General features: G+C 40.9%; 1 non-coding gene across 1 annotated transcript; it reads left to right on the forward strand.

Annotated features, from left to right (window-relative positions):
• Positions 1–17,580: 17,580 nt before the first annotated feature.
• LOC123463110 lies at positions 17,581–17,682 on the forward strand. Its single transcript, XR_006638722.1, has one exon. It is a non-coding gene; the product is annotated as a U6 spliceosomal RNA (small nuclear RNA).
• The last annotated feature ends 993 nt before the right edge of the window (positions 17,683–18,675 follow it).

Raw genomic sequence — 18,675 nt, forward strand, 5'->3', positions numbered from 1 at the left:
ACCATGTGGGTGTGTTGTGCCAAGACCCCTGACCAGGAGCCATGTCCCCCAGTCACCCAGGAGTCACCCAGAGAACCGCCACAGAAGCCCAGACACTGGAATGTAAAAGCAACAGGTTTCTTTATTGCAAGCCTAGGCCTGGGCTCCATCCCCACAGTCAGGCACAGCAGTAGTGAGGGAGAGAGCCCCTTTCTTTTGGGGAAAGGGGTTCATATAAGAATTTGAACAAAGAAGTAGGGGATAGATACATGATTGATTTATTTAAACAGTTCTGATTGGCTTGGGGTTTCAGCGGGCAAAGTTGGGGGCAGGAGCTAGGGGCACTCCAGGCAGATGAAGTCATCTCCATTGTCCTTAAAGTGGAAATTCCTCAGTTTCTTATCTAACTAGGTGGTCGGAGGGCGCCCCCCCCCCCCCTTAGTGGAGTGTTTCTGCAATGTCCTTGAAGTGGAGATTCCTCAGAAACGTTAGGGGGAAAGGCAACAATTAAGCAAGCAAAGTTTACAGAGGCAAAAGATCAGCACATTGGCAGGCTAGTTTTCTAAGTCAGGCCTGGGCCATTTTATATATATATATATATATGCTTAAAATGGTTATATTTGGTCTCACAGATGTGCAAAGATAAGTGGACTGAGTACTGGCCTCACTACTTAACTGTGTCACCTCGCCTAGGTTGTATCAACTTCCTCTCTAAAAATTAGAGAATATACTTACTTTGAAGGTTTATTATTGTGAGATTAAATGGTACTTGTCATATATACCTGATTGTTTTTGCACACTAAGTGGGGTTTGTATGCAATTGCATGCCTATATCATAATTTAACCTATTGGGCATTTGTTTCCTTCCCTTCATAACCAGTATTATCGTGAAAATTCTTTTGTACATTCTCCTTCCTTAAGTTAGTCTTAAAAGTACAATTGTTATCTCAAAGAATGTGCACATTTTAAAGGAATTTTTTAATTTAAAATGCCCACCTGAGAGTTTGCAGCATGTATAGTCCACCATCTTTGCAGTTAAAATATATGTGTGTGTGTGTGTGTGTGTGTGTGTGTAGGCCAGGCGTGGTGGTGCACACCTCTAATCCCAGCACTTGGGAGTGAGAGGTAGGAGGATTGCCATGAGTTTAAGGCCACCTTGAGACTACATAGTGAATTCCAGGTCAGCTTGGACTACAGCAAGACCTTACCTTAGGAACTGTCCTCCACTGTTGATGGGAATGTAAGTTGGTACTACCACTTTGGAAAGCAATATGGAGGCTCCTAAAAACAAACAAACAAAAAAAAAAAAACCTGTCTATAGAGTTTCCAACAGACCCAGTTGTTCCCTTACTGAGCATATACCCTAAAAGCTCCATGCCCCAGTTCAGAGATACTTGCTCAACCATGTTTATAGCTGCTCAATTCATAATAGCCAAGAGCTGGAATCAACCCAGATGTCCATCACTAGATGAATGAATAACTAAGATGTAGTATATCTACATGATGGAATTCTACACAGCAGTAAGGAAAAACAACACAATGAAATTTGAATAAAAATGGTTGAACCTGGAACAGATTTTCTAGCTAGCTGTGTATTCTTAGCTGTATCAATTGATTTGATGTAATATATTTTCAGGGTAGGATCTTAAGGTGTTAGGTGTGGCTCTTTAGACTTTCAGAGTATCTACAAAGATGTTCTTAGGGGTTGAGTTTCCCTGCTATAGGAGTATTCAAGCAGGCTGAGTGGAATAAAATACAGGTAGATTCTAAAATTTAACTAAACACTGTACACATTCAACCAAGAACAGCCCCAAGTATGTATGCCCGAGTAGTTATTATAACAACCATATCCTCTATCAACATAGAGGTTAAGATTTCTGGTCTTTGCAGGATCCAAGTCAGCTTGTGACCAAGTGAGACCCTTCCCTGGTGCAATCCCAGTTACCTTGGATGATTTTGGTCTCAGTCAAGTTGCTGCCTGGTTGTCGGGCTGCTGTTCTGATTTCTGGAGCTGGGCACTGGCTTTTCCTGCGGGGTAAACCAAGCCTGGCAACTGTGGCCCTACAGATCAGCACCCCTGCTGCTGGAGCTGCTGCTGCTAAAGCTGCCTCTGCTGGGAACTCTCCCAATCACAGAAAGATAATTGCCACATAGTCTCACTCATCTACAGATCCTAACCTGAATCTACCCAAGTCGTCAACATACCTACCAAGCATCTCAAGGACCAGACAATAGGGAAGGAGGTGAGGGTAAGGAATGGAGGGGGATTCACAAAACTGGACCCAAAAAGGCAATGGCACCATAAAACTCCACATCCTAAGAGACAGACCAAATGGATGAACACCAGGCCCTTAGAGGGAACACCAAATTCACAAGGCCCTGGAGAGGGTATGAAAAAAATGTCATTATCTCCTCCTATTTCTGCGTCTCTCTCTCTCTCTCTGCCCCCCCTTCTCTCTCTCCCTTCCCTCCCTCCCTCCCTTTGCTCTGTCTTCCCTCTATCTCTTTTATATCACTTATCTGGTTCTTCCTTCTCTTCTTGGCTGCTGACCTGTAACTCCCAGTACCAGCAGGTGGTAATTATCCACAATGAGCTTTTGATCACAGAGACCTTCAAGGTTTCCCAAAGAAGACAGATTTATGTCAGAGCACTTGAGAATCCACCATAGGCTAGTGGTAAGACCCTACTGCTGAAGACACCATACGCTTTTGGTATGCAGCATGGAGCTATATGGCTGGAAGCTGGAAGGGAGTCAGTCCCCAGATAGTTAGTGCATCTAGTGCCAGAAGATGCTACATGACTGACTGGGGGATAAAGACCAATATCTGTCCAAGCAACGCGTGGTCTTAAATCTTACTTAGCAGCAAACAACCTGATGTGATGTTCATACAAGTGCAATAGTGGCGCATAGCCATGGTGGGAAACCAACTGCCCTCAATTTGGCTAACTGATCTGCTCAGTGGAACAAAACCCATAGCTGGATCTGGGAAACAAGTCAGAACCATATCCAAAAATGAACCTGGTCTCCACTAAATGATCTCTAAAAACCAGTGGTTAACACATCTACTTGGTGCTAACTTTACTTTTCACTGGAGAATCTGCTTCTCTTTTTCAAATACTCACAGATCCTAAGGAGAGAACTACCCTATCATACGTCAAAAGGGCCCCAGCTGAAACTAAGAATAATTGCAAGAATGCTGTTTTCTTGGCGAACCAGGAACCAGCACAATGGTGAAGGAAATATACACAGAGAATAATCAACCCTTACCAAACCAGATATCCAGGGACACAGAGGCACCCAAGATCTCAACACAGAAGCAGACCTAAAATGAACCCAACATGGCTCAGGGAAATTTGCAGAAGAGGGGCGGAAAGAATGTCAGAGCCACATTTTGGGTCATGATACACAGAGACATTTCCTCCTACCCAAAACTAAAGGCTAACCCCACAATACATGACCCATATATCCCAAAAAGGAGGGTCCCTGTGGAGGTGGGAGGACAGGGAGGAGGCTAACAATGGTACCAACTAACACCTCAATGTAATAAAAGCTATGTGCTCCGTGGTCTTTAAAATATCTTGTTTTTGGCATATGAGTGTATAGTACATGATATAGATTGTGTGTGTGTGTGTGTGTGTGTGTGTGTGTGTGTGTAGGGTATGGGCATATGTAGATGATGTGCACATCCTATGCATATGGAGGCCAGAAGAGAACATCAGGTGTTCTTTTGCTCATCCACCTGTGTCCTTGAGACAGGGTTTCACACTCAACCCAAAGCTGCCTTGCTGCTTTTTTGTTGTTTTCTTTCTAGTCAACAAGCCCTAATGATTCACCCTTCCCTGTCCCCAGTGTGGCCACCTCTAGCTATTTATGTAAATACTGAGAAATGGAACTTGAACAGTCTCAGGTCCTCTATAAAGAGCTCTTATAGCAAGCACTTTTAACCTCTTAGCCATCTCTCCATCCCTGCTGCAAAGTGTCTTAGTGTTGTATTCACTCTTTTTTTTAAAAAAAAATATTTTTGTAATTTTATTTCAGAGACAGAGAAAGAGGGAGTTAGCACGACAGGGCCTCAGCCACTGCAGTCAAACTCCATATGCTTGTGCTACCTTGTGAGCATGTGTGACCTTGCGCTTGCCTCACCTTTGTGCATCTGGCTAACATGGGACCTGGAGAGTAGAACATAGGATCTGGAGAGTCAAACATGGGTGCTTAGGCTTCCCAGGCAAGTGCTTGAACTACTAAAGCCATCTCTCCAGCCTTCACTCTTCCTTATGTGATATATATTGTGCCTTCCTGATGAGATTAAGTGAGGTAGATGGTTCCCAGCACTCAGGAAGCAAAGGTAGGAGGATCATTAAGGGCTCAAGGCCACCCTGAGACTATATAGTGAATTTCAGGTAAGCCTGGGCTAGAGCAAGACCAAGACCCTACCTTAAAAAAAAAAAAAAATAGGTGAGGTGGAGCAAAGTACTTAAAACATTTGCAGTTCAAAGTATGAAAACTTTCACAAATCTCTCTTCCTATCTCATATGTACCACAACACCTGACTTCAAATTTCTTTATTTCTTCATAATTTCATGGGTAGAAGATTTGTCCTTACTGTATGTAGGTTTTAGCAACCTCATCTCAAAGGATTTTTACCCTTTCATTTAAAGGAAGCACTTTTTAATTAATTTATTTATTAAAAGAGAGGCAGATAGGGAGTGAGAATGGGCACTCCAAGGCCTTCAGCCACTGCAGACAAACTCCAGATGCATGTGCCACCTTGTGCATCTGTCTTACAGGGTTGCTAGGGAATCAAACCTGGGTCTTTAGGCTTCACAGGCAAGTACTTTAAGTGCTAAGCCATCTCTCCAGCCCTAAAAATTAATTTTTGTTTATTTGCAAGCAGAGAGCTATAGAGAGAAGGGAGACAGAGACTTGGGCACTCCAGGGCCTCTAGCAGTTTCAAACTCAAGACGCATGTGCCACTTTGTGCATCTGGCTATACATAGGTACTAGGGAATTGGACCCTGGTTGTTAGGCTTTGCATGCAAGCATTATAACTGCTGAGCCATCTCTCCAGCCCCTAAAAGAAATACTGTTATGGTTTCCCTTTGTCACATTTAAGTTGCCAGCATTACTCCTTTTCTCTGTGTGGCCATTTTATGCAAAATAAAGGTTATTTGAACACAAGCATTGTAATACTGAACCCATCTATTGGATGGCATGAAAGGCTATCCAATAAGTAACTAAGGGCAGGTAGCATACACAGCAAGGATATGCTGGAAAATGTGATGAATCACATATAGGGTAGGACAATGAAGGAAGCCATAGCATTTTATCACACTACTGAGAACAATGCAAAATCAATTAGGTATTTATTTCTGGAATTTTCAATTTAATATTTTTGAAGCAATTCAAAGCAAGGTAACTAAACACAGATTATCAAAACCATGGAAAGCAAGCCATGAATATAAAAGACTACAATATTGAATGTTTAATAATAAATGTTAGTAAATTAAATTGAAAGTAAATATACTATATACTTACATAAAATTAAAAGATAAGTTGTGCATAAAAATGTCCATATTGTATTGAGATAATGGTTTTCCTACAATTTTATTTTCAGGTTTCTCTAATTATACTGTAATATTTTTTTAAAGAATTTTACTTACTTGCACACTGGTGAGTGGAGGGTTATGTCATGGCCTCTTGCTGCTGCAAATGAACAGCAAATGTTTCTATCACATCTTTACATCCACCTTTTGTGGGTGGCTTGGGAATTGAATGGGGCTGGAAGCCACGTTTTGCAAACAAGCACCTCTAGCCACTGAGCCATATATCTCTCCAGCCTCCATAAGAAACTTTAAATGGGTACTTTTGAAAACATCAAGTTGATCATTAAAATCATATATTCCTCATTTATAGCACCCCCACATTTGCTATAAGAAAAATCAAATGCAACCCTGTTGCAGTCATGTTCTCAATGCTGGTAGAAATCACCCAACCAACAGAAGTTTCTGGGAAAAAAGAGGTCTATTTTGGCTTACAGGCTCGAGGGGAAGCTCCACGATGGCAGGGGAAAACAATGGTATGAGCAGAGGATGGACATCACCCCCTGGCCAACATAAGGTGGATAATAGCAACAGGAGAGTGTGCTAAACACTGGCATGGGGAATGCTGTGGTTTGATTCAGGTGTCGCCCAAAACTTGGGTCTTCATAACGCTAGGTTCCCAATGTCCATTCACCTGCAAATTGTTTGAGAGATTACAACCTTTGAGACTGGGCTAGCTGACCTGAACAGGGGCAGCATGAGGAATGTAGACTCTTTTGGAGGGGCCTGAGTGCTCAAGGAGTGTCCTGTTCTTCAAAGTATGCTTTATACCCCCTGGATTAACAAAATGGCTCCCTACCTGATATTGTGGAGTATAAGAAATGCAGGAAAGAGAGGGTCATTGTGTTTGCAACATGGTCTTGTGTTTTGGAAATGACCATGGGCTATGTAAAACAGATTTCCTGGTTGCCTGCATGGAGACCCCATGGAGCCATGAGTATGAACTGTGGATTATAGTGGAGATGCTGGGCCCATGAGATGGCTGCTAAGGAAAGCTGCCAGCCCTGATGAAGTTTTCCCAGGACTGTGAGTAGCCTAGCTAGAGGGGCAGAATTGGAATGCCAGAGACTTGTTGCTGATTAGAATTATCAGACTGGGAGATTGGTCACTGGCTAGAGTTGTTGGACTTGGAGCTACAGAGTTTGGTATTTGCCCTATTTAAATCATGTATTGCTTGAGTGTTTCTTTGCTATGCCCATTGCCATCTTTTGCAGTGTGAATGTTTATTCCATTATGGGTTTGGGGGGACTTTTTGGTATAATGGTTCAATTAAAAGACTTCAGGACTTCTGGTTAAGATGGCAGCATAGGTAAAGCAGCCTGGGGGGAAAAAGACCAAAAAAACTCAGCAAAATACACACTTTTACTAAAAAGTGAGGGGTATAGGAAAGTGAAGCAGCAGCGGAGAAGTAGAGGAGATCCAGAGCATTCAGAGCCTGCACAGGCCGGCAAAAGCGGCTCCAGCAGCTCTGCCAACCGCAACGGCAGTGCACCAGAAAGCGGCCAGGCTCAGCTCCAGCCACAGGAAAGGCCAGGTGGGGGAGCTTCCCCTCACACCAGAGCTCTCTGCAACTCAGGAAACATGAAGGGAAAGCGGCAGTGAGCAACGGAGGAGCAGACCACGAGGTAGAAGAACACATGGAAAAGTGAGAAAACCAGAGCAGCTGCGGCTCCCTCCCCTTCCCCACTGCCTGAGCCCAGCTCCAGCGAACAGAGCAGCGGTCCCGGGACCAGGCCACAACAACTTGGGCCGACCATGGGACTCAAGCAGGAGCAGAGTTTGGCAGCAACATCAGCGGCTCTGGCACTGGTAACAGCATCCCCAGCAGCAGCAGACCCAGGAGCAGCAGCAGCGGCAGACCCAACTGCAGACGACCCAGGAGTGGCAGCAGCGGCAGACCCAGCAACAGCAGCTTCAGCAGCAGTGGTGGCTCCAGCAGTGGCAGCTACTGTAGCAGCAGCAGCAGAGGCAGCAGCAGCGGTGGGCCCAGCAGCAGCAGCTTCAGCTGCTGACAGACCCAGCAGAGGCAGCTTTAGCAGCAGCAGCTCCAGCAGCAGGGGTGCTGATCTGTAGGGCCACAGTTGCCAGGCTTGGTTTACCCCGCAGGAAAAGCCAGTGCCCAGCTCCAGAAATCAGAACAGCAGCCCGACAACCAGGCAGCAACTTGACTGAGACCAAAATCATCCAAGGTAACTGGGATTGCACCAGGGAAGGGTCTCACTTGGTCACAAGCTGACTTGGATCCTGCAAAGACCAGAAATCTTAACCTCTATGTTGATAGAGGATATGGTTGTTATAATAACTACTCGGGCATACATACTTGGGGCTGTTCTTGGTTGAATGTGTACAGTGTTTAGTTAAATTTTAGAATCTACCTGTATTTTATTCCACTCAGCCTGCTTGAATACTCCTATAGCAGGGAAACTCAACCCCTAAGAACATCTTTGTAGATACTCTGAAAGTCTAAAGAACCACACCTAACACCTTAAGATCCTACCCTGAAAATATATTACATCAAATCAATTGATACAGCTAAGAATACACAGCTAGCTAGAAAATCCAAGCATTAACTTAATCCAAGATGCAAAAATATATACATTATAACACAAGAAACACTAAAAAGCAAGACGATATAAACCCACCTAAAAGTATTAATGCATCAAAAATGTTACTCCAGTGAGAAAGAGTTAGAGGAAATGCCTGAGAAAAAGTTCAAAAGAATGATTGGAAATATGTTCAAAGAAGTCAGAGAACAAATCAAGGGAGTCAAAGAGGAACTTAAAGAGGAAATCAAAGGAATCAAAGAAGATGCAGGACACCAATTTCATGAAGTAAAGAAAGCAATACAAGACATAAATAAGGAAATAGAAATAATAAAGAAAAACCAGTCAGAATTACTAGCAATGAAGAACGCATTTAATGAAATAAAAAAACTCAGTAGAAAATCTCACCAGTAGAATGGGTGAAGGAGAGGACAGAATATCTAGGCTAGAAGACCAGGTGGCAGATCTAATATAGACCAACAAAGAGAAAGACAAACTTATAGAAAAGTATGAGTGGGAATTTCAAGATATTTGGGACACTATGAAAAGATCAAATATAAGAATTCAGGGCATAGGGCTGGAGAGATGGCTTAGCGGTTAAGCGCTTGCCTGTGAAGCCTAAGGACCCCGGTTCGAGGCTCGGTTCCCCAGGACCCACGTTAGCCAGAAGCACAAGGGGGCGCACGCATCTGGAGTTCGTTTGCAGAGGCTGGAAGCAATGGCGCGCCCATTCTCTCTCTCTCTCTATCTGCCTTTCTCTCTGTGTCTGTTGCTCTCAAATAAATAAATTAAAAAAAAAAAAGAATTCAGGGCATAGTAGAAGGAGAAGAATTCTACTCCAAAGGCATAGTAGGCATCCTCAACAAAATCACAGAAGAAAATTTCCCCCAAATTGGAAAAGAGGTGCCAATGCAAATACAGGAAGCCTTTAGAACCCCAGCCAGACAAAACCTGGAAAGAACCTCTCCTCGCCATATTATAATCAAACTCCCAAACACACACACAAAAGAAAAAATATTGAAAGCAGTTAGAGAGAAAAATCAAGTTACCTACAAAAGCAAACCCATCAGGATTACAGCCAACACAAACTTATAAAGCCAGAAGGGCTTGGAGTGATATATTCCAAGTTCTGAAAGATAACAACTGTCAACCAAGGTTACTTTATCCTGCAAAGTTATCCATTCAAATAGCCGGAGAAATACGGACATTCCAGGACAAAAGCAGATTAAAGGAGTATTTGAAGACAAAACCAGCTCTACAGAAAATATTCGATAGAATCCTCCATGCTGAAGAAAAGAAAAAGCATACATATAAGGAACCTAGAAAAAATAAGCAATACTCAAATACTAGTTAACACAAGAGAGCACAGGTAGAACTGGAACCACACACAAAAAAAATGGCAAACATAAATGCACATCTTTCAATAATATCTCTTAATATCAACGGCCTCGATGCCCCAATGAAAAGACGTAGGTTTGCAGACTGGGTTAAAAAGCAGGATCCTACAATTTGTTGTCTCCAAAAAACTCACCTTTCTACAAAGGATAGACTTTATCTTAGGGTGAAAGGTTGGAAGACAGTGTTTCAAGCAAATGGGCCTAGCAAACAAACAGGGGTTGCTATCCTAATATCTGACAAGGTAGACTTTAGTCCAATGTTAGTCAAGAAAGATATGGAAGGCCACTTTATATTGGTTAAGGGCACACTCCAACAGGAGGACATTACAATCCTAAACATATATGCACCTAACATGGGGGCTCCCAAATTCATCAAACAAACATTATTAGAACTAAGGTCACAGATAACACCAAACACAGTCATGGTAGGTGACTTTAATACCCCACTCTCATCAATTGACAGGTCATCCCAGGAAAAAATAAACAAGGAGGCATCTGGACTAAATGAGGTCATACAAGGAATGGATCTAACAGATATATACAGGACATTTCATCCAAAGGCTGCAGAATATACATTCTTTTCAGCAGCACATGGAACATTCTCTAAAATAGACCATATATTAGGACACAAAGCAAATCTTAAATTCAGGAAAATTGAAATATTTCCTTGCATTCTATCTGATGACAATGAAATTAAACTACAAATCAGTAGCAAGAAAAGCTATAGAGCCTACACAAAATCATGGAAACTAAACAATACACTACTAAATGATGAATGGGTCAATGAAGAAATCAAGAAGGAAATTTAAAAAATGTATAGAGTCAAATGATAATGAGAACACAACATATCAAAATCTCTGGAACACAATGAAGGCAGTTCTAAGAGGTAAATTTGTAGCCTTAAGTGCCTATATTAAGAAATTAGAAAGGTCGCAAGTAAACGACCTAATGATTCACCTTAAAGCCTTAGAAAAAGAAGAACAAGGTAAGCAAAAATTAGTAGGCGGGAAGAAATAATAAAGATTAGGGCAGGACTTCTGGTTAAGATGGCAGCGTAGGTACCACGCCAAAGCAGCCTAGGGGGGAAAAAGACCAAAAAACTCAGCAAAATACACACTTTTACTAAAAAGTGAGGTGCATAGGAAATTGAAACAGCAGCAGAGAAGTAGTAGAGTTACAGAGCGTCCAGAGCCCGCACAGGTGGGAAAAGCAACTCCGGCAGCTCAGCCAACCGCCACGGCCGCGGCGCACCAGAAAGCCACCAGGCTCGGCTCCAGCAGCAGGAAAAGCCAGATGCGGGAGCTTCCCCTCACACTGGGCTCTCCGCAACTCGGGAAACGTGAGGGGAGAGCGGCAGTGAGCAACGCAGGAGCAGACCGCAAGGTAGAAGAACGCTTGGAGCAGCGAGAGAACCAGAGCAGCTGCGGCTCCCTACCCTCCCCCACCACCTGAGCCCAGCTCCGGTGAACAGAACAGCAACCCGGGACTCGGCCACGCCAACAGCGGGACCCAAGCAGGAGCAGAGTTTGGCAGCAACATCAGTGGCTCCAGCACCGGTAACAGTGGCCCCAGCAGCAGCAGGCCCAGGAGTGGCAGCAGCGGAAGACTCAGCAGCAGCAGCTTCAGGGGGAGCAGCGGTAGTGGACACAGCAGCAGCAGCTTCAGCAGCAGTGGTGGCTCCAGCAGTGGCAGCTACAGCAGCAGCAGAGGCAGCAGCAGCGGTGGGCCCAGCAGCAACACCTTCAGCAGCAGTGGCTACAGTCCCAGCAGAGGCAGCTTGAGCAGCAGCAGTTCCAGCAGCAGGGGTGCTGATCTGCAGGGCCACACTTGCCAGGCTCGGTTTGCCCCACAGGAAAAGCCAGTGCACAGCTCCAGAAATCAGAACAGCAGCCCGACGGCCAGGCAGCAACTTGACTGAGACCAAAATCACCCAAGGTAATTGGGATTGCACCAGGGAAGGGTCTCACTTGGTCGCAAGCTGACTTGGATCCTTCAACAGACCAGAAATCATAACCTCTTTGTTGATAGAGGATCTCGTTGTTATAATAACCACTCTTGCATACATACTTGGGGCTGTTCTTGGTTGAATGTGTACAGTGTTTAGTTAAATTTTAGAATCTACCTGTATTTTATTCCACTCAGCCTGCTTGAATACTCCTATAGCAGGGAAACTCAACCCCTAAGAACATCTTTGTAGATACTCTGAAAGTCTAAAGAACCACACCTAACACCTTAAGGTCCTACCCTGAAAATATATTACATCAAATCAATTGATACAGCTAAGAATACACAGCTAGCTAGAAAATCCAAGCATTAACTTAATCCAAGATGCAAAAATATATACATTATAACACAAGAAACACTAAAAAGCAAGACGATATAAACCCACCTAAAAGTATTAATGCATCAAAAATGTTACTCCAGTGAGAAAGAGTTAGAGGAAATGCCTGAGAAAAAGTTCAAAAGAATGATTGGAAATATGTTCAAAGAAGTCAGAGAACAAATCAAAGGAGTCAAAGAGGAACTTAAAGAGGAAATCAAAGGAATCAAGGAAGATGCAGGACACCAATTTCATGAAACAAAGAAGGCAATACAAGACATAAATAAGGAAATAGAAATAATAAAGAAAAACCAGTCAGAATTACTAGCAATGAAGAACAGAGTTAATGAAATAAAAAACTCAGTAGAAAATCTCACCAGTAGGATGGATGAGGGAGAGGACAGAATATCTAAGCTAGAAGACCAGTTGGCAGAGCTAATGCAGTCCAACAAAGAGAAAGACAAACTTATAGAAAAGTATGAGTGGGAATTTCAAGATATTTGGGACACTATGAAAAGATCGAATATAAGAATTCAGGGCATAGTAAGAGGAAAAGAACTCCAATCCAGAGGCATAGTAGGCGTCTTCAACAAAATCATAGAAGAAAATTTCCCCCAAATTGGGAAAGAGGTGCCAATGCAGATACAGGAAGCCTTTAGAACCCCAGCCAGACAAAACCCAGAAAGAACCTCCCCATGCCATATTATAATCAAACTTCCAAACACAGACACCAAAGAAAAAATATTGAAAGCAGTTAGACAGAAAAATCAAGTTACCTACAAAACCAAGCCCATCAGGATTACAGCAGATTATACAACACAAACTTTTAAAGCCAGAAGGGCTTGGGGTGATATATTCCAAGTCCTGAAAGATAACAACTGTCAACCAAGGTTACTTTATCCTGCAAAGTTATCCATTCAAATAGATGGAGAAATAAAAACATTCCATGACAAAAGCAGGTTAAAAGAGTATTTGAAGACAAAACCAGCTCTACAGAAAATACTTGATACAATCCTCCATGCTGAAGAAAAGGAAAAGCACACATATAAGGAACCTAGAAAAAACAAGCAATACTCAAATACTAGTTAACAGAAGAGAGTGCAGGTAGAACCAGAAACACACACACACACACACAAATGGCAAACAAAAATACACACCTTTCAATAATATCTCTTAATATCAACGGCCTCGATGCCCCAATGAAAAGACATAGATTTGCAGACTGGGTTAAAAAGCAGGATCCTACAGTTTGTTGTCTCCAAGAAACTCACCTTTCTACAAAGGATAGACATTATCTTAGGGTGAAAGGTTGGAAAACAGTGTTTCAAGCAAATGGGCCTAGAAAACAAGCAGGGGTTGCTATCCTAATATCAGACAGGGTAGACTTTAGTACGATGTTAGTCAAGAAAGATAAGGAAGGTCACTGATCACAATGGAATTAAACTACACATCAGTAGCAAGAAAGGCTATAGAGCATACACAAAATCATGGAAACTAAACAATACACTACTAAATGATGAATGGGTCAATGAAGAAATCAAAAAGGAAATCAAAAAGTTTATAGAGGCAAATGATAATGAGAACACAACATACCAAAATCTCTGGGACACAATGAAGGCAGTTCTAAGAGGTAAATTTATAGCCTTGAGTGCCTATATTAAGAAATTAGAAAGGTTGCAAGTAAACAACCTAATGCTTCACCTTAAAGCCTTGGAAAAAGAAGAACAAGGCAAATCAAAAATCAGTAGACAGGAAGAAATAATAAAGATTAGGGCAGAAATTAATGAAATAGAAACAAAAAGAACAATCCAAAGAATTAATGAAACAAAGAGTTGGTTCTTTGAAAGGATAAACAAGATTGATAAACCCTTAGCAAATCTGACCAAAAGAAGGAGAGAAGAGACACAAATTAATAAAATCAGAGATGAACAAGGTAACATCACAACAGATTCCAGAGAAATTCAAAAAATCATAGGGACATATTATAAAAGCATATACTCCACAAAGTATGAAAATCTGAAAGAAATGGATGATTTCCTTGATCTATATGACCTACCTAAATTAAATCAAAATGAGATTAATCACTTAAATAGACCTATAACGAACATGGAGATCCGAACAGTTATCAATAATCTCCCAACTAAAAAAAGCCCAGAACCGGACGGTTTCACTGCTGAATTTTACCAGACTTTTAAGGAAGAGCTAACACCATTGCTTCTTAAGCTTTTCCAGGAAATAGAAAAAGAAGGAATTCTACCAAACTCTTTCTATGAGGCCAGCATCACCCTGATACCAAAACCAGGCAAAGATAGAACAAAAAAAGAAAATTACAGACCAATCTCCCTCATGAACATAGATGCAAAAATTCTCAACAAAATATTGGCAAACAGAATACAAGAATATATCAAAAAGATCATTCACCGGGACCAAGTAGGCTTTATCCCAGAGATGCAGGGATGGTTCAACATACGCAAATCAATAAATGTAATACATTACATAAACGGGTTGAAGGACAAAAATCACATGATCATCTCATTAGACGCCGAGAAAGCATTTGACAAAATCCAACATCCCTTCATGATAAAAGTCCTACAGAGACTGGGAATATAAGGAACAGATCTCAATATATTAAAAGCTATTTATGACAAGCCTACAGCCAACATATTACTTAATGGGGAAAAACTGGAAGCTTTTCAACTAAAATCAGGAACAAGACAAGGGTGTCCACTGTCCCCACTTTTATTTAATATAGTTTTGAAAGTCTTAGCCATAGCGATAAGGCAAGAGACACCCATAAAAGGGATACAAATTGGAAGGAAGAAATCATGTTATCATTATTTGCAGATGACATGATTCTATACATAAAGGACCCTAAAGACTCTACTAACAAGCTGTTAGAGCTGATCAAAACCTACAGCAATGTAGCAGGATACAAAATAAATACACAGAAATTAGTAGCCTTCTTATATGCTAACAACAAACACACAGAGGATGAAATCAGAGAATCACTCCCATTCACAATTGCATCAAAAAAAAATAAAGTACCTTGGAATAAACCTAACCAAGGAAGTAAAGAATCTATACAATGAGAACTTTAAAACACTCAAGCGAGAAATTGAAGAAGACACTAGAAAGTGGAGAAACATCCCTTGTTCCTGGATTGGAAGAATCAATATTGTGAAAATGGCAATCTTACTTAAAGCAATCTACACACTTAATGCAATCCCTATCAAAATTCCAAAGGCCTTCTTCATGGAAATAGAAAAAACAATCCAAAAATTCATTTGGAATCACAAAAAACCTCGAATATCTAAAATAATACTGAGCAACAAAAAAGAGGCTGGTGGTATCACCATACCTGATTTTAACCTATACTACAGAGCCATAGTAACAAAAACAGCATGGTACTGGCACAAAAACAGACATGTAGATCAGTGGAACAGAATAGAGGATCCAGATGTAAGCCCAAGTAGCTATAGCCACCTGATATTCGATAAAAATGCCTAAAATACACATTGGAGAAGAGTCAGCCTCTTCAGCAAATGGTGTTTTGAAAACTGGATAAATATCTGCAGAAGGATGAAAATAGATCCTTCTCTCTTGCCATGCACAAGAATTAAATCCAAATGGATTAAAGACCTTAACATCAGACCGGAAACTCTGAAACAGCTAGAGGAAAAAGTAGGGGAAAGCCTTCAACATATTGGTCTGGGCAAAGACTTTCTGAATACAACCCCAATTGCTCAGGCAATAAAACCACAGATTAACCACTGGGACCTAATGAAATTACAAAGATTTTGCACCGCAAAGGACACAGTGAAAAAAGCAAAGAGGCAACCTACAGAATGGGAAAAAATCTTCCCCAGCTATATATCTGATAAAGGATTAATATCTAGAATATACAAAGAACTCAAAAAGTTAAATAATAAGGAATCAAACAAGCCAATCAAAAAATGGGCTATGGAGCTAAATTGAGAGTTCTCAAAGGAAGAAATACGAATGGCATATAAGCATCTAAAAAAATGTTCTACATCACTAGTCATCAGGGAAATGCAGATTAAAACTACATTGAGATTCCATCTCACTCCTGTCAGTTTGGCCACCATCATGAAAACAAATGATCATAAATGTTGGCGGGGATGTGGAAAAAAAGGAACCCTTCTGCACTGCTGGTGGGAATGCAATCTGGTCCAGCCATTGTGGAAATCAGTGTGGAGGTTCCTAAAACAGCTAGAGATTGATCTACCATATGACCCAGCTATAGCACTCCTAGGCATATATCCAAAAGACTCATCACATTTCCTTAGAAGTACATGCTCAACCATGTTTATTGCTGCTCAATTTATAATAGCTGGGAAATGGAACTAGCCTAGATGTCCACCAACAGATGAGTGGATAATGAAGATGTGGCACATGTATACAATGGAGTTCTACTCAGCGGTAAAGAAAAATGAAGTTATGAAATTTGCAGAAAAATGAATGGACCTGGAAAGTATTATACTAAGTGAGGTAACCCAGGCCCAGAAAGCCAAGCGCCACATGTTCTCTCTCATATGTGGATCCTAGCTACAGATGACTGGGCTTCTGTGTGAGAATGAAAATACTTAGTAGCAGAGGCCAGTAAGTTAAAAAGGAGACATGAAGGGTAGTGAAAGGAAGACGGGAGGATACTTAATAGGTTGATATTGTATATATGTAATTACAATGATTGTAATGGGGAGGTAATATGATGGAGAATGGAATTTCAAATGGGAAAGGGTGGGGGTGGGGAGGGAGGGAATTACCATGGGATATATTTTATAATCATGGAAAATGTTAATAAAAATTAAAAAAAAAAGATTAGGGCAGAAATTAATGAAATAGAAACAAACAAACAAAAAAACAATCCAAAGAATTAATGAAACAAAGAGTTTGTTCTTTGAAAGGATCAACAAGATTGATAAACCCTTAGCAAATCTGACCAAAAGAAAGAGAGAAGAGACACAAATTAAGAAAATCAGAGATGAAAAAGGTAACATCACTGGGCTGGAGAGATGGCTTAGCGGTTAAGTGCTTGCTTGTGAAGCCTAAGGACCCCGGTTCGAGGTTCGGTTCCCCAGGTCCCACGTTAGCCAGATGCACAAGGGGGTGCACGTGTCTGGAGTTTGTTTGCAGAGGCTGGAAGTCCTGGCACGCCCATTCTCTCTCTCTCCCTCTATCTTTCTTTCTCTCTGTGTCTGTTGCTCTCAAAAAAAAAAAAAAAAAAAAAAAAGGTAACATCACAACAGATTCCAGAGAAATTTAAAAAATCATAGGGACACACTATAAAAGCATAGACTCCACAAAGTATGAAAATCTGAAAGAAATGGATGATTTCCTTGATCTATATGACCTACCTAAATTAAATCAAAATGAGATTAATCACTTAAATAGACCTATAACAAACATGGAGATCTGAACAGTTATCAATAATCTCCCAACTAAAAAAAGCCCAGGCCCAGATGGATTCACTGCTGAATTTTACAAGACCTTTAGGGAAGAGCTAACCCCATTGCTTCTTAAGCTATTCCAGGAAATAGAAAAGGAAGGAATTCCACCAAACTCCTTCTATGAGGCCAGCATCACCCTGATACCAAAACCAGGCAAAGATAGAACAAAAGAAGAAAATTACAGACCAATCTCCCTTATGAACATAGATGCAAAAATTCTCAACAAAATATTGGCAAACAGAATACAAGAGTATATCAAAAAGATCATTCAGTGCTCACTTTGGCAGCACATATACTAAAATTGGAACGATACAGATTAGCATGGCCCCTGTGCAAGGATGACACGCAAATTCGTGAAGCGTTCTGTATTTAAAAAAAAAAGAAAAAGATCATTCACCCTGACCAAGTAGGCATTATCCCAGAGATGCAGGGATGGTTCAATATATGCAAATCTATAAATGTAATACATTATATAAACGGGTTGAAGGACAAAAATCACATGATCATCTCATAAGACACAGAGAAAGCATTTGACAAAGTCCAACATCCCTTCATGATAAAAGTCCTACAGAGACTGGGAATATAAGGAACAGATCTCAATATATTAAAAGCTATTTATGACAAGCCTACAGCCAACATATTACTTAATGGGGAAAAACTGGAAGCTTTTCAACTAAAATCAGGAACAAGACAAGGGTGTCCACTGTCCCCACTTTTATTTAATATAGTTTTAGAAGTCTTAGCCATAGCGATAAGGCAAAAGACACACATGAAAGGATACAAATTGGAAAGGAAGAGATCAAGTTGTCATTATTTGCAGATGACATGATTCTATACATAAAGGACCCTAAAGACTCTACTAACAAGCTGTTAGAGCTGATCAAAACCTACAGCCATGTAGCAGGATACAAAATAAATACACAGAAATCAGTAGTTTTCATATATGCTAACAACAAACACACAGAGGATGAAATCAGAGAATCACTCCCATTCACAATTGCATCAAAAAAAATAAAGTACCTTGGAATAAATCTAACCAAGGAATCTCTACAAAGAATCTCTACAATGAGAACTTTAAAACACTCATGCAAGAAATTGCAGAAGATGCTAGAAAGTGGAGAAACGTCCCCTGTTCCTGGATTGGAAGAATCAATATTGTGAAAATGGCAATCTTACCAAAAGCAATCTACACATATAATGCAATCCCTATCAAAATTCCAAAAGCATTCTTCGTGGAAATAGAAAAAACAATCCAAAAATTCATTTGGAATCACAAAAAACCTCGAATATCTAAAATAATACTGAGCAACAAAAATAAGGAGGTGGTATCACCATACCTGATTTTAACCTATACTACAGAGCCATA

Source organism: Jaculus jaculus, chromosome 8 (assembly GCF_020740685.1).
Source record: "Jaculus jaculus isolate mJacJac1 chromosome 8, mJacJac1.mat.Y.cur, whole genome shotgun sequence".
NCBI lineage: Eukaryota > Metazoa > Chordata > Mammalia > Rodentia > Dipodidae > Jaculus > Jaculus jaculus.